The sequence below is a fragment of the Rhinolophus sinicus genome, chromosome 17 (genome assembly GCF_057876585.1).
Source record: "Rhinolophus sinicus isolate RSI-liver-muscle chromosome 17, RSI-T2T, whole genome shotgun sequence".
NCBI lineage: Eukaryota > Metazoa > Chordata > Mammalia > Chiroptera > Rhinolophidae > Rhinolophus > Rhinolophus sinicus.
Genome location: NC_142517.1, coordinates 95,162,457 through 95,178,882, shown reverse-complemented (window position 1 = coordinate 95,178,882; position 16,426 = coordinate 95,162,457).

Here is a 16,426-nt window from a genome sequence, read left to right as displayed (position 1 = left end):
GAAATCCAAGTTCAGCATGGATTTTTGCCACTTGCAGATTGTTCTGTGGCATATGCCATGTTGTCCCCAGCAGCGCACAACCTGTGGCTGAAATTGACCTATGGCAGGGCCCCTGCCAGGAGGCGCTGGGAACTGACAAAACTGGAGGCCAGCTTCAGACCAAGCCAAAGCATCACCTGGCCACATCCAAGAATGACATATCCAAAAGGCAGACTGGACAGGCACAAGAGCCCTGCTAAAGTGAATCCTGCTCTACAGGATCAGTCCCTGAACAACAGCTCCTCCACTGTAGTCACAGCCAGTCCTCACAACCAATCAGCCTCAGATTAATCCATCCCACTGATTTTCAAACAGCAACCAAGGCTCAACTTCAAAAGGAGGGGACATACAACCCACACAAGGGACGCATCGAGCACTTGGTTCTGGTGACTAGGGAGACTGTGCCACTAGGACCCATAGCACACCTACTACATAAGGCCACTCTACTAAGAACAGGAGACATAGCAGCCCTGCCTAATACATAGAAACAGACACAGGGAGGGAGCCAAAATGGGAAGACAAAGAAATATGTTCCAAATGAAAGAACAGAACAAAGCTCAAGAGAAAGAGCTAAACATATGGAGACAAGCGATCTACCACAGGCAGAGTTCAAAACACTGGTTCAAAGGATGTTCAATGATCTCAGGAAGAACTGCAACAAACAGATAGGAAACATAAAAATGGAGATAGAAAACATAGAAAAAGAACCAATCAGAAATAAAGAATACAATAACAGAAATGAAAAACATGTTAGATGGAATTAACAATAGATTAGATGAAGCAGAGAACTGAATCAGCAATTTGAAAGATAAAGTAGAAGAAAACACCCAAACAGAACAGCAAAAAGAAAAAAGAATCCAACAAAAATGAGGAGAGTTTAAGGGGCCTCTGGGACAACATGAAGCATAGCAACATTTGCATCACAGGGGTACCAGAAGAAGAGAGAGAGCAAGGAATTGAAAACCTATTTGAAGAAATAATAACAGAAAACTTCCCTAACATGGTGAAAGACATAGACATACAGACCTAGGAAACACAGAGAGTCCCAAACAAGATGAAATAAAACAGGCCCACACCAAGACACATTACAATTAGAATGGCAAAGGTTAAAGACAAAGAGGGAATTTTAAAAGTAGCAAGAGAAAGGCAACTAGTTACTTATAAGGAAGCTCCCATAAGACTGTCAGCTGATTTCTCAACAGAAACTTTGCAGTCCAGAAGGGATCGACAGGAAATATTTAAAGTGATGAAAAGTAAGGACCTACAAACAAGATTGCTTTACCCAACAAAACTATCATTTACAATCCAAGTACAGATAAAGAGTTTCCTAGACAAGAAAAAGCTAAAGGACTTTATTACCACCACATCACAGGGACTTCTTTAAGATGAAAATATATATATATATATCACTTCAAATATATATATATGATGATTATATATATGATGAATATATATATACAAACAATAAAATGCAATAACTACATATCTATCAAAAATTACTTTATATGTAAATGGATTAAATGCTCCAATCAAAAGATAGGGTGGCTGAATGAATAAGAAAACCAGACTCATACATATGCAGCTTACAAGAGACTCACTTCAAATTGAAAGACACACACAGACTGAAAGTAAAGGGATGGGAAATGACGTCTCATTAAAAAAGAAAAGCTAAGGTAGCAGTACTTATACCAGACAAGATAGACGTTAAAATAATGGCTATAACAAGGGACAAAGAAGGATCCAGTAATCCCACTTCTGGGTATTTATCTGAGAAAATCCAAAACACTACTTCAAGGGGACATGTGCATCCATATGTTCATTGCAGGATTGTTTACAATGGCCAAATGTGGAGGCAGCCTGGGTGTTCATTGATGGATGAATGGATAAAGAAGAGGTGGTACATATATACAATGGAATATTGCTCAGCCATGGAATGGAATGGGTTCTTGCTATCTGCAGTGGCATGGATGGACCTGGAGGGTATTGTGCTAAGTACAGTATGTCAGACAGAGAAAGACATATGCAATATGATTTTGCTTATTTGTGGAATCTAAAGAACAAAATGAACTAATCTACAAAACAGAAACAAACTCATAGATGCAGAAAACATTTTGATGGTTACCAGATGGGAGGGGGGCTAGGGAGGTGGAAAAGGGGAAGGGATTAAGAAATACAAATTTGTTGTTACAAAGTAGTTATGGGGATGTAGGTTAGAGCATAAGGAGTATAGTCAATAATATTGTAATAACTGTGTATGGTGTCAGATTGGTACTAGATTTATCAAGGTGATGGATGGAAGGGTTGTTGGGGACAGAGTGAAAAATGTGAAGCAATTAAGAAGTATAAATTGGTAGTTACAAAATAGTCATGGAGATGTAAAGTAAAGCATAGGGAATATAGTTAATAATATGGTAATAACTATGTATAGTGCCAAGTGGGTACTAGACTCATCAGGAGGATCACTTCTTAAATTATATAAATGTCTAACCACTATGCTGTACACCTGAAATTAATATAAAATAATAGTGACTGTCAACTGTAATTGAAAAATTAAGAAAGGGCGAAGATTAAGGGCAATAAGAGTTTCAAATTTCCAGGTATAAAACAAATAAGTCATGGGGATGTAATATATATCATAGGGAATATAATGAATAATATTGTGATAGCATAGTACAGTGTCAGATGGTTGCTGGACTTACAATGGTTATCACTTGTTTAGGTATATAAATGTTGATTAACTATGTTGTATACCTGAAACTAATATAATAATGTATATTAGCTGTATTTTAATATAAATCTTAAAAATAACAGTAGCAGAATTTCTATTGATTAAAGTCTGACTTTATTTTTAAATCGCATAAACATACTGACTTCTCAATTTTACTCCTAAGATAAGTCCTCACAAGTCAGCCTCAGAGTCAATCCATCCCACTGATTTGCAGACAGCAACCAAGGCTCAACTGCAACAGTAGGGGACACACAACCCATATAAGGGACATATCAAGCACTTGGCTCTGGTGATCAAGGAGACTGCCCCACTGGGACCCACAGCACACCTACTACATAAGGCCACTCTACTAAGACCAGGAGACATAGCAGCCCTACCTAACACATAGAAATACACACAAGGGCCACAGAACAATCTGCAGATGGCAAAAATCCATGCTGAATTTGGAGGTGCCTCAAGAGGCCCAGCAAAGAACTGAGACCAGTTACTGCTAATGCCATCTTTGGGGCTGCTCAGCAAGAAGTATGGGACATGCTGAAGCCAGATGCTGCTTGTTTGGGTTTTGTGAACCTTCGAGAGATTTTATGAAAGTCCACAGCAAGAGCTATGACTGTTTGTACTGAAAAACCACTGGAAGTGGCTTGAATGTGTCCAAAGTTGGGTGGAAAAGGTCTCAGGGAATCACTGGGGTGGGGCAGATGAAAGGTGATAGCCAGTTTGATGGTAGATAGCCAGATAAATGATGAGACAGACACAGACAGATGGATTACAAAATTGAGCCTTGACAAAAATAAACAACCTAGTTGAAGTAAGATACAGCCCCCTTCAAAAATTCTTAATGAACCCCTTTTGGCTTTGTTCTCAGGGAAATCACTTTTAGAAGTTATGCATTTTTAAAATATCCCTTTATTTATAATCCTGGAGATTTTCATACCTTGGGAATGTACAAAATGCTATCCAGGATGGATACAAAAAAGTGGACAAGGATAAATACCGAAGGAGTGTTGGGAAGGGAGGACCTGTGGATAGCAAGATTGTTCTCAGGAAGATCTATTTTAGGAGAAAATATCCATGGAAACTGAAGATATGGAAAGGTGTTTCAGTAAAACTATTTATAACCTCATATGACCTAGAAAGTTTTTCTGTAGCCATCAGGCAAAAGTGTCTCCATTTATAGAGTACTGCCATTAACAAGAAAGAGCCATTATATAGTTGTATACTTAGATCCCTAGTGTTGGCACTAACAAAACAATGTCCTGGGTCCTACCTTATGGAGAGATAATGGATAAATTTAATAATTGCTTTTTTCCAGGGTTTTGAGGATCTGCAGGAGACATTTCTTTATCATTTCAATACACAGCAGTTATCTTTCCTCAGAACTATTAATTTGCCTTTGTCTTTGAAAATTGTGAATCATAAAAATGTTTTTGTTTTCCTCTTTGTAATGAATAATAAAAGGACTAGAACCAAATTGCCCATCACTAGAAAAGGAAATACACACATATTTTATGTAACTTTGTCACTTACTTTATCTTATCTTCTTATCCTCATTTTGCTTTCATTCTCATTTCTTCATTCATGAATTTTTAACACTGAAAAAATAATTTGTATGAAAAACGAATTCGTGTAGGTAAATAAAACAAAATTCTAATACATATAAAAGTGAACATTTCTCTCCTATTCCCGACTCACAGGCCTCCTCCCCAGAGTCAATCATTCTCAACTGTGTTTTGGGTATCTTATACATTGCTTTTGAAGGTAATTTATTCATTTACAGTTGCATATGCATACTACATCACTTTACATAAATTATGGTTTAACAATTATTCTACATCTTTATTTTTTCCTACTTTGTCAATTGATGTTTTATGTTTATAAACTACATTTCTACAGTACATTTCTATCCTCTCTTTCTGTAACATTATTTGATGTATTTTGGATCTTCTGATTCTATTTTCCACATTTTTTAAATTCTCTGACACATTAACCATCTGCTCATCTATTTTCACTATCTTCTGGGAAATTCAGTTCTCTCTTTTGGTTCATTAATTATCTCTTCACCTATGTCTAGAAGACCTCCAAGAAGTTGTTTAATTTTATTGTCTATATATTGACTATGATTTTGAGAAGTGATATTGGATTCTTTTGAAAATATCCCCCATTTTCCCCAGGTTTAATAGGTATAACATGCAAAAGGATATCACAATTATCATATATTCAGATTTAACTTAAAGTTTATTGAACTAAAAAAAAGTAGAGAACTATGTGGTTTTTCAACATACAATATTTTGACTACACTATTTAATTACAATTTCAAACATTTTAATATTGCTTTCTACAAAAAAAAAATCTGTCAGTTGTAGGTAAAGAAAAAGAAAAAACTGGAAAATGTTCATTACTTATTACTTATTGGTATGACAGCAATTGATTAGTCGATTACGTGAGAAGTTGCTTGTTCATTCAGATACTTGCTTTTACTCTACCTTTTTATTTACATAGGAGATGACACCAATAAGAAAGTAATTCATGCATATTACAAATCATATAATGTTTATTTAAAACTTGCCTGCATTTTTTCACATGTACTTGTCTTTTACTGTATTTTAAATTCCTATGTTTATATTTCACTTCAAAGACCACTACCCCTTTATTTAAATAGTGGTTTGTATATTTAAATAAATATATTTATTTTATATTCTTATTTGTGACCTTTTCAGCACTTAAAGTCTCTGATTGACACTTCATCACAGATTTTTCCCCCATGTGCTCTGTTATTTTGGACTTTGATCTCATCTTCAGTGGGAATTTAACAGAGGTTTCTTGTTTAACCTGGGGTAAGACCACGTCTTCCAAAGAAATTTCGCATTTGTTTCTTCCAGCTGATCATACAATGTCAAGTCCTTGGAATTACTTCTTATGTTAAAATCAAAGTTTACAGAAATGTTTTGTTTCCCTCAAAACTTTTTTGTGCTCTTTCTATACCAGCAGGCATATTATTAATATTTTTTCTAACTCACATTTCACACAATGTGCAGCCCTTCTGGGGTTCTGGTTTATGCAGGGACCATTGCTTTGATTTCTCTTTTCTATCACTCCAATGCCTTGTCTCTTGTCCCCATTTAGGCATTAAAACTGAAGCCAGTTGGTTGCCGAGATAATACTTCCTTTTCCCACCATACACTGTGTAGTACCACTGAAGCAGCAACTCGTGCATTTCTACTCTGGTTTTCAATTAGCTGATTCGTTTATTTGTTTCTGGCACCTAGATATTGCTTTCTTTCTATGGTTCCAAGATTAACAGGTATTCAAATGGAGTTTTGACTGTATTTTGCCTCGAATTTCTATATATTTGTACTGATAGAATTTTGAAGTTATTTTATTCCACTATGGTGGCATCAAAACCAGTTACATATCCTGACACTTCATATATGTTAACTCATATGACTTTTACAATCAATTTGCCAGAAGACTATTTTTTTTTAATTTAAAGAGAATTGATTAAAGGCAGTACATCGTTCCCGTACAAATATTTTTCCATGTTGCATTTTCTTATATTGCAAATTGAAACATCTAAATAAATAACTAATCACATCTATCATCACATCTATCGAAGGACACTTTTGTTGTTTCCATGTCTTGGCCACTGTTAATAAAGCTGCAATGAACATCGGAGCACATATGTCTCTACAGATAGATGTTTTCAGATTTTTTGGGTAGATACCCAGGAGAGGGATTGCTGGGTCATATAATAATTCTATTCATAATTTTTTGAGGAACCTCCACACTGCCTTCCATAGTGGCTGCACCAGTCTGCATTCCCACAAACAGTGTATGAGGGTTCCTTTTTCTCCACAGCCTCTCCAACACTTGTTATTATTTGTCTTGTTGATGATAGACATTCTTACCAGTGTGAGGGGATATCTCATTGTGGTTTTTATTTACATTTCTCTGATTCATGATGTTAAGCATCTTTTCATATGTCTATTGGCCATTGTGTTGTATATATGATGTATTACAGAATTGTACACTTGAACCTATGTAACTTTACTAACCATTGTCACCCCAGTAAACTCTAATTTAAAAAAAAAAATCTTTTTAAAGAAAATAAAGTTGTAATATTCAATAAAAATATAACTAATCATAGTTCTATAATAAATACCACAGATCTTCATTTGTATAAATTTGTTGATACTACCTTTAAATAGAAGCCCTACTTTCTTCTCTCCACCAAAATACTTTCTCAGGCTTCCTGGTTCCCCAAAACAGTAATGGACCTCATTGTGACTTTGAAGTTTTCCATGAATGAGTATTCACTAATGCACAAGTAGTGGGGCTTGACCACTTGAATATGTATTTCAGAAAAACATGTTTAATTCCCAGTTTTGTTTATTGGATTCCAAATTTAGGCTCGACTAGTTCTACTTAATTATTTCTAATCATTGCCAGAGTTTTAATCGATTTATTGGGAGACTATTTTAGTTCTGACATCACCTTTTCATTCATGTTTAATAAAAATTAACTATTTTTATTTTCTAGATATGTTTCACTACATTTGTATTCCAATTTATTGCCTTCGACCTAATTTCCTGCTTAAGCTCCAATGTCCTTATCATCATAAGTCTTTGCTAGTTATTTATGCACTGGCATGACGTCCTTTACTTCCCCTTAAAAAAAAAGTTCATTACTGCTTTAGAAATTTTAGTAGTTTATTTCCGCTTCTAGTTCTCCTAATTATCTCCTACTTTTTATATAAGGATATGGACTATTTTATTCCTTTGTGTTAACTCAATTTTTTCATTCCCATAAAGAACAGGTTCCTGTTTGATGCTTCTAAATGTCATTCCAAAAAACTTGAATTTGAAGTAATGAGATTGAGACTTAATGACCTGTTTTGTTGTTGGATACTAACATGCCTATAGATTTATTGTTTACCACTAAATTCTGCAGCTCGACAATTAATAAATTACTAAGGGAAAGTCATAAAGTTGTATTCATGAGGGGACTCATCAGAGATCAATCATCACTATGTGGATTTACCTGGGCTGGGTATCTAAAATAATCTGAGCTCTACTGGGAGGGGGGTTATCACTTTGTGAGGGGGCATAAATGTCTAATCATTATATTGTTTTATACACCTGAAACTAATAATAAAAAGGAGAAACCAATTTTAAAATAAAATAATCTGAGCTCTAATTTAGAAATTGCCGGAACAAAATGAGAGCTTGGTTAATTTATAGGTATGCAAATACATGCTGTACATGCTACACATACATGCTATACATGCTATACATGCTTGGAAAATATGCATTTTCCAAGATTTTCCTTAGGTAAATGAAAATTGTAAGCAATTTGAGATCAAGAGTCATGGTTTATACATATATTTTCCATATCACCAACTTCATTGACATACTCACAGTCACCCTTTAATAAGTATTTATTGAATTAAAGTCTATTAGAATTATTCCACCCAACACTGCCCACACGCTCTAGGTTCCTGAGCCCTTCACCTCAGAAATGTTGAGTTAGAAAGGTCAATTTTTAGGTATTTCCCATATCTATCTGGGTCACTACAACAGCTTTTAGAAATCTGAGGCAGCTGAGATCTATCAAGGAAAATGTCCTGAAATCACTTCTGAGTAGCTAGGCTATTTTCCCCCAATATATCCAATATGTTGGGGGGAAAAAACAAAACTGTTTAACAAAACAATCCAGATCAGTGATAATAACATGTATAAATAACTCAGGAAGGGGTCAGCAGTTCATGCCAAAGATCTTTTTAGTTGTTTCTTTCCAGTGAATCCAAAGTCTTACTTTACTTTCAAAAACTGTAATGGATATAACTTTACTAGTGAGTGTCATATAGAATCACCTGGAGAGCTTTTTGTAATACAGATTGTTGGGCCCCATTGTCAGAGTTTAAGATTCAGTAAATTGGGGCTGGGTCTTGAAAATACGAGTATGCATTCTTAACAAGTTCTGAAGTATCACTGATGCTACCAATCCTGGTGTCACATGTTGAGAACCACTGTACTACCATATACATTAATTATTGTTTTTATTAACTTATTTTATAGTGCTATACTTTTTATTTGAATATAGCAGCTAGGACCCCATGCAAAGGTCACTTTTGTTTTCTTTTTATTTCAAAAGATTCACCTATTTCTTACCTGATCCCCCTATGTACATTTTTGAGCTGACTGGCCAGTGTTCACTATCAAATAGACCAAAGAATACTATGGATCAAAGTTTGGGTTATGCACTTTTCATTTATTTATTTATCTCCATCTTATTCCAAAAAGATTTGAGACAGATAGATCTAAACAAAGCTAATTAAAACACACAGTTATTGACACCAGGACATGATTTCTTCAGCCCATTGTTCTGGATTGAGTTATCCTTGTCCTAATTACTTTCCCACCCTGGCCAAGGCAAGAATTATCATGAGGATGGTGAGACAACGCCAGACACTGGTCTCATTTTCTAACACATTCCAAATACACGCTCTGCAGAGTGCCTGATCTTACTACATTGCGTTCAGCAGGAATGTCACCTTAATGCCTCCATCCATCTGCTGCCTGCCAGAGAACAACTGCAATGTATTTACCGTCAACTGAGAAAGAAATCTATATTTATCCGGATGTGGAAGATGCTGAATTTCCCGACAATTGACAAATTAGTCTGGAATGAGAATGCATATAGAAATAGCCTACAGTATGCCATTAGGTTGTGACATAAATATATGGTCTCTTCCCTCAACTTATGCCAGCAGCAAATGAACGATGCTTCTGCAACATAAGTAATTTTTCATCTACATTAGTCTGCCTTTTTTTTCCTTCCTTTAATCTCTCTGCTCTGAGTTCCTAAGAGTGACAAGGGAAAATCATGATAACCGTAGTGGAATTTACACTTTGAAATTCATATCAGTAGTTAGTGAAATCCACACATGCTATTCATCAAATTATTAATTTAATAGAAAATCAAATTTAAATTTACTCTTTCTCTCTCTCTCTGTATATTTAAGTGTGTGTATATGGGGGGTATACACATATATACGTATACACACATAGCTCTATAATAGCAATGTACTACACAGTTTAATATGGACTGATTAGGCTCTTTGCATATATAGTCAGAGAGATTTTCACTATGACTGTAAATGGATTTATGTCCCCAAATCTAACCATTTTCAATGAGGTGGTATAGTCTAGCATTCAGGAACATAAGTCAGAACTTCTTATATTAAAAACGAACCTTTCCCTTGCTCTCTGTGTGACGTTTTGTAAGATAACTATCCTTTCACAATCTCCCTTTCCTTGTCTTTAAAGCAGATATCAAACAGGTGACCTTATTTTAGGTATTAAATCTGTATTTTATGCAAAGCCTAGCATAGTGCCTGGAACATTGTATTTAATATTGTTTAATTATTAACACTATTTCTTGGAATAACTATTGAGTATTATTAGTAGTAGAATAAATATAGAAAATATGGCCTTATTCAGTGTTTTAGTCAATCATCTTGGCCATGGTCCCAGTGTAGCACCGAATTTTTTTTAGTTTATTTTCCTTAGGTATCAGCCTGTGTAACAACTCATATGGCCACTATATAAACTAGAAACCCATGAACCTAACTATATTAGATCTGATAGAGCTTTGCTTAGCATATATGTAAGTTTAGTTTGCTTAGTAATAGCCAGTGTCCACTGAAGCAAATGTGACGGATTTCCCCTACTCCCCCTTCCACGATCACACAATGTACTCTTCTTCTTGTCCATTGACTATATCAAAAATAAGTTCTAAGAATGTAAGAGCTGCTGCAGATCAGAGAGACTGGCCCAGGGGGTGTTCATTAAATACTTATTGAATAATAAAAGAGAGTTAAAATCAGCACAAATCTACTATATGTAGGAAAGATCACACATTTTATTTTTCTTATGCACAAATTTATTCTAATTGTTACTTCATCATTAGGAAAAGAAATCACTTTCTACATACCAAAGATAGTCAATATTTAGTCAATTTTTTTTTTGGCCCTGGCAAGACAGTTGCTTAATCTCAGAATAATTTATTGCTCATAAAAGATGTTTGAATGCAAAAATGAGACACTCTCTAGAGAATTAGTTTCTCTAACCCTCAGTAGAAGGATTATATCGATATTTTGATCCACTTTTACAAGTGCTTCCAGATCTCAAAGTTTACAATAGTTCCCAGAGTTGAAACACCCTGTGTCGAGCCAACTCCGCACAAACTGCTGATCTTTCAAAGGCCAATAGTAAATCTTAGAAGTTAATAAGCTATGTGTAGGCAACTCTAAAAGTTATCTTAATTTTGCGCATGTTCTAAAATATCTATATTTGCATTTTTAAATACATTGGTATTTTCAATTTTTCTTGATTAAACACAAATAAATTTCTCAAGTTATCTTACCAAAGATGTACCTGGAAGGGGAAAAAGTTAAAAGAGAGAGAGAGAGAGAGAGAGAGAGAGAGAGAGAGAGAGAGAGAGAGACGATTGAGCACACTTAGCACACACAGCTTAGTTTCTCATACCATTCTCCATTACAAAAAACCAGGACTCCACGTGTAAATATCTGATGCTAGAACTTGACAGGAAATGTACAAGAAGAGCTTGGTGCATCTAGTAGTTCCAGAAAGTAAGGAAGTGCAAAACAAAAACAGATAAACAAAAAACCCCACACAATTAATAGGATATGCAAAACAGATATAAGTGTCAACTGAAAGAGCTTCCAATGGCCAAATTGGGAACAATTTCAGTGAAAGGAAGGAATTGGATTATATCCCAAGGTATAAAATAAATATCCACGAGTTTGTGCTGGTATAAATAAAAAGATAAAAGGGAAAAAGAGACAAATCTCCAGTGCAGAAGAATTCTAAATTATTTTTTTTAGTTACTCTCATCTTAAGGAGAGGGAACACAACTTCCTACTCCTTATGTGTGGGCTACTCATAATAACGTTCTTCCAAAGTGTACAAGTATGGGAAGGAGTGGGGGAAAAAGACTAACTCAATGGTGGAAAAATTTGACAAAACTCTCAGCCAGGTGATCAAGGTCAACATCAAGCGTGATGCCATGTTGATATGTGTAACTTTGATATGTGATGAGAATGGCATTGTACTTCTTTGGTCTTCCCCCCGACCCCTGCAACTCATAAGTTTAATCATGACGGAAACAACAGAAAAATCCCAAATGAGGGACATTCTACAAAACACCTGACCAGTACTCCTTGAAACTTGTATCAAAAACAAAGAAAGTCCCATAAACAACAGGAGCCTGAGGAGACATGACTTCTAAATGAACTGTGTTATTCTGGATGGGATCCTGGAATAAAAAAAGGACATTAGGGGAAAACTGAGGAAATCTGAATAAAGCATGGAATTTAATAATATATCAATATTCATTCAGTAATGTAAAATGTTAATGAGGAGAAACTGAGTCTTGTGTCTATAGGAATTCTCTGTACTATCTTCAGAATAATTCTATAAATCTAAAATGTTCTCAAATAAAAAGTTATTTTTTAAAAGACCCATTTGAGTTACATTTGAGCACTTTAATATGAATTTGATGAGTTTCAAATTCAAGCAATATTTATCAAAGGAAGAATTTTCTGTCAGTTTCTAAAAACACAAATACACAGGTAGGTATCATTGACTCTGACACACAGATATTTAACAAATTATTTGAGTAAGGAATAATTAAGCAGAAATGGCAGAGAGTACAACTTTGTGTATCACAAATGAAATTGCAGGTGATTTCCAGTAATTCTTCCCCTGAGCAGAGTTGGTTTTGTATTTGAAAATTGCTCATAGGGGAAAACTAAAGCCCAAAACAGACTTGATATCTTACCATTGATATTATTAAGGGAAAGGTAGAACCCTCATATTACAATTAATTGAAATTTTCTCCTCCCCCTTTTCTTTTTCTCATTACAGTGAAGATAAATGTTGAGAGTGTAAGCAGTTCTATGAGAAGAACCTTTTAGAAAACAATTCATAATAATTCTCTTAACAAGAACCCTCTTCTACATTACTCATTTTCATGGAGGAATTTCTTTTCATATTTGGTTTATACAATTAACTGAAATGATTTGGAGCATTATGCCTTTAAAACAAAACTAAATTAAATGGTAATGGAAAAATCCATTAATTACAATGGGGCTACTGATAGATCCAAATGGCTTAGTATGAAAATATTTTGTTGGATTAACAATACATTTAATGCTATGTACTCACCATTACAGCAGGGAGTAAAATACTGTTTTAGCTAATTTCTCACTGTCAGTGTCTGGAAATCTTTACAATCAAAAGGATTATTCTTTACCTGCCCATAAAGACGGACAACACTAATTGACAGCCCATTTTAAAATAACTGAAATTCCGGATTCACAATGACAGTAAATGGCAGGGGGAGGTCATTTGAACTTACCATTAATTATCAAAATGACTATTTATGATCAAATGTACTATGGCATTACATTCATATTCCTTTTTTTATTTCAGTTTTTGTAAGAAGTGTTTTCAATGGTTTTACATTGGTGTATATGTAACAAAATTCCAGTATTTAAAGTATAGCTCTACAAACATATTATGCAATAAAACTCTGGCCTTGAATATGCTTTAGCTTAATATCAGCCAAAAATACCCAGCTGTGCACATATAGCATTTCATCCACAGATAAAATGGTTTCATTAATGTTTCTCCACTTCAACTAAACAACAGTCAATTTCATCTGAATTGTTTTTAATAATTTTAAATGTAACACAGCTCAGCAAAGACCAAATAAGAATTACTGGGAATCTTTAAGGCCATAAGTCGTTTTTAAAATACCTTTAGTCCGAACATTTAACACTTAAGGCTGCATTTTATTAGCTGTGTTACATTTCCTGAAAAATTCAAATGGGGATACTTCGAATAGCAAACCATATGGTCTGCTCCACATTTAGAAGTTCTCTTTTTTTCATTTCCAGAGGAATTTCTCTACATCAAATATGTACAGAAATATCTGAATGTGCTTATTATACAGAAAAGGGGCAAATTGGTATTTCTTTACCCCTACCTAACAGTATGACTATGGAACACAGGTGGAGAGTGTGGAGGAGGGGCTTGACTTACCTAATTCTTTTTATGTTTTGCAGCCAGCCTTGCAGAACCCTCTCACCCACAGGAAAAGACAACGTCTGAATAGCATGGTCATATATATATATATATATATATATATATATATATATATATATTTAATTTTTTCCCAGTGAACCCCAATCATGGGTCACTTCCAGTGACATGAAAGGAAGGCCTTTTCTTACTTAATGGAAGAACACCAAAGGAGGAAAGGAGACACAAGAAAAATGACCACCATGAAAAGGAAATTAAAATGATTTTATTGAACTGGCTGCATTCCTAGCCACCTAGTGTATGAAGTAATAACAATCAGTCACATCACCACACATGATTAATAACTATGAATGATTCTCAGAACCTCCACCATCTATCCATCAGTATCTAAAGGAGGCATTATTCATATCGCTTCTCAGCACGGCTCTCTTCTGTCGCAATGTTGTAATTTCACCTTCCTGGTATCACACACTTTTCTAAGTGCTGCATTTAAGTCAGTTACACTTAGTATAGAGTGGGGCTATTTTAAAATGGTGCGCTTAACTTTTTGAGAGATAGTGGCATAATCAAATCAATTGTAAATCCAAATTATTTGATTTTGAGGTGCATCTGAATTATTACACATGACTGTAATTTATCACCAAAGAACACAGTGAGAAAAAAAATCGAAGTTTTCTCTTCTATCCCCTCACGAAACGTTCTTGTCCTTGTACCAAATTTATATTTGTAGCAAAGTAGGAGTTTAGGAATAGGTTTGCAGTTGCTCTCAGAGTTCAGGTTGCAGCATTCTTTGATGTTTGGGAAATAGGGTTCCATAGCAGCCTTTAATATTTGAGGGAATAATAGCCCATAAGTTATGGGGTGCTGATATTAGATTTCATTTGTACAATGCTTGAAGTTTCACGGCACTGAAGCATATATTACCTGATCTGGGAGGTAAGTGTTATTTTTCCCATTTTAAGTATGAGGAAAGTGAAGTTGAGGGATTATATAACTGGAAAAGGATAGGCCTGTACTAGATCTTAGATCTTGACTATAAATTTTGAGTTATTTTTCTCTCCTTGGTTTCTATGCACTGATAGAAGAAGAGCATTAATTATAATTCCATTACCTGTTTTTATTCAACAGAGAGACCTTTATTATAGAGAAACTGTTAGTAAGTGCCAAGCTCTGCTCATTGTTTAGTATTCCCACACTGGCTGAATCAATTAGGGAGCGAACCAATCATTCTTTAAGACATACCCTATTTCATGATTAAAAATAGAAATATGGCAGTAGAAAGACAATTAAGCATCGTGCTTCCATGTAAGAATCCAGTTTTCTACCACACGGCACAGACTTCTGCAAGTTTAAGAAAAGCACTACTATCTTGCTCTCTGCCTCTTCTGAGAAGTCCTACTTCTTCCCAGCAGAGCTGTCCAAGAGAAGAAGGGCTGGAAATAAGGAGAGGAAAGTGTATGAAGGCCTAAAAGCAGGTACTTGAACATGTTGCATACAAATTAAGACTAAGACTAATTAAAATAAAAAATCTTTCAAACCTTCTTTTATAAAACTCTGTTAAGATTCCCAAGTCACATCCTGCTCTCTCTTTCAGGTGTCATCACTGAAAGTAAGGGCTGAGTCCACACCTTCTGTTATTGTTGGCTTTGCCTTAATTGTTAGACAAGATACATACTAGGTGGTGGGAAAACAGTGACTTAAGTCAGCTCTCTGTCTCTTTTTAAGTGATGCAAATTACCCTTTGGCTCAAAGAATATAGTATAATATCACCATTTGTGATTTTGACCTCATGAGTATAAGAAACAAAATACTTTTTTTTGTTTTGTTGTTGTTGTTCATGTTTATCAGAGACAAATCCAGAAAAACAACAGAGGTAATATTCTGGGAACAAAAGAGAGGGGAAAACGCCGACTTTTGATATCAGAGTGTCCAGCTTTAAATTCTATCTCTGCAACAATTCACTGTAGATTCAATCTTTCAGTTTCTTTTTCTCTAAAATCAGTGTAATGATGTTAAACCTTACATAATTTATTTTTTAAATTATAAAATTACATATATAATATATAGACCACTCTACTCTGCATAACAAGTAGTTATTTTTTTTAAACCCTCCTAATTCCTGGATTCTTAGGTAAATGCCTTGAAAAGAGTTTTGTAATGTGTGTGTGGGGGGACGGTGGTGATTAAGGAGTAAAATTAGCAGAAATTAAAATGCCTTTCAAGATCTCATCTTCTATGATCTGTATCAATCTCAGCTACCTTATCTTCTAATTTGTACTTCTTAATCTCCTCCCCACCTTCATCCATCCTCCCAGCCCCATTCCCGAATCTGGCAACATTGAAAATGCTCTCTGTATCTATTAGCTTGAATGGATAAAGATGAATGGATAAAGACTAAGTGGTACATATATACAATGGAATATTACTCAGCCATAAAGAAAGAATTAAATGTTGCCATCTGCAATAACCTGGATGTCCCTGAGATCATGGGACATCCTTATAACCAGTGTTTTGGAACTCTGCATCTGGTAGA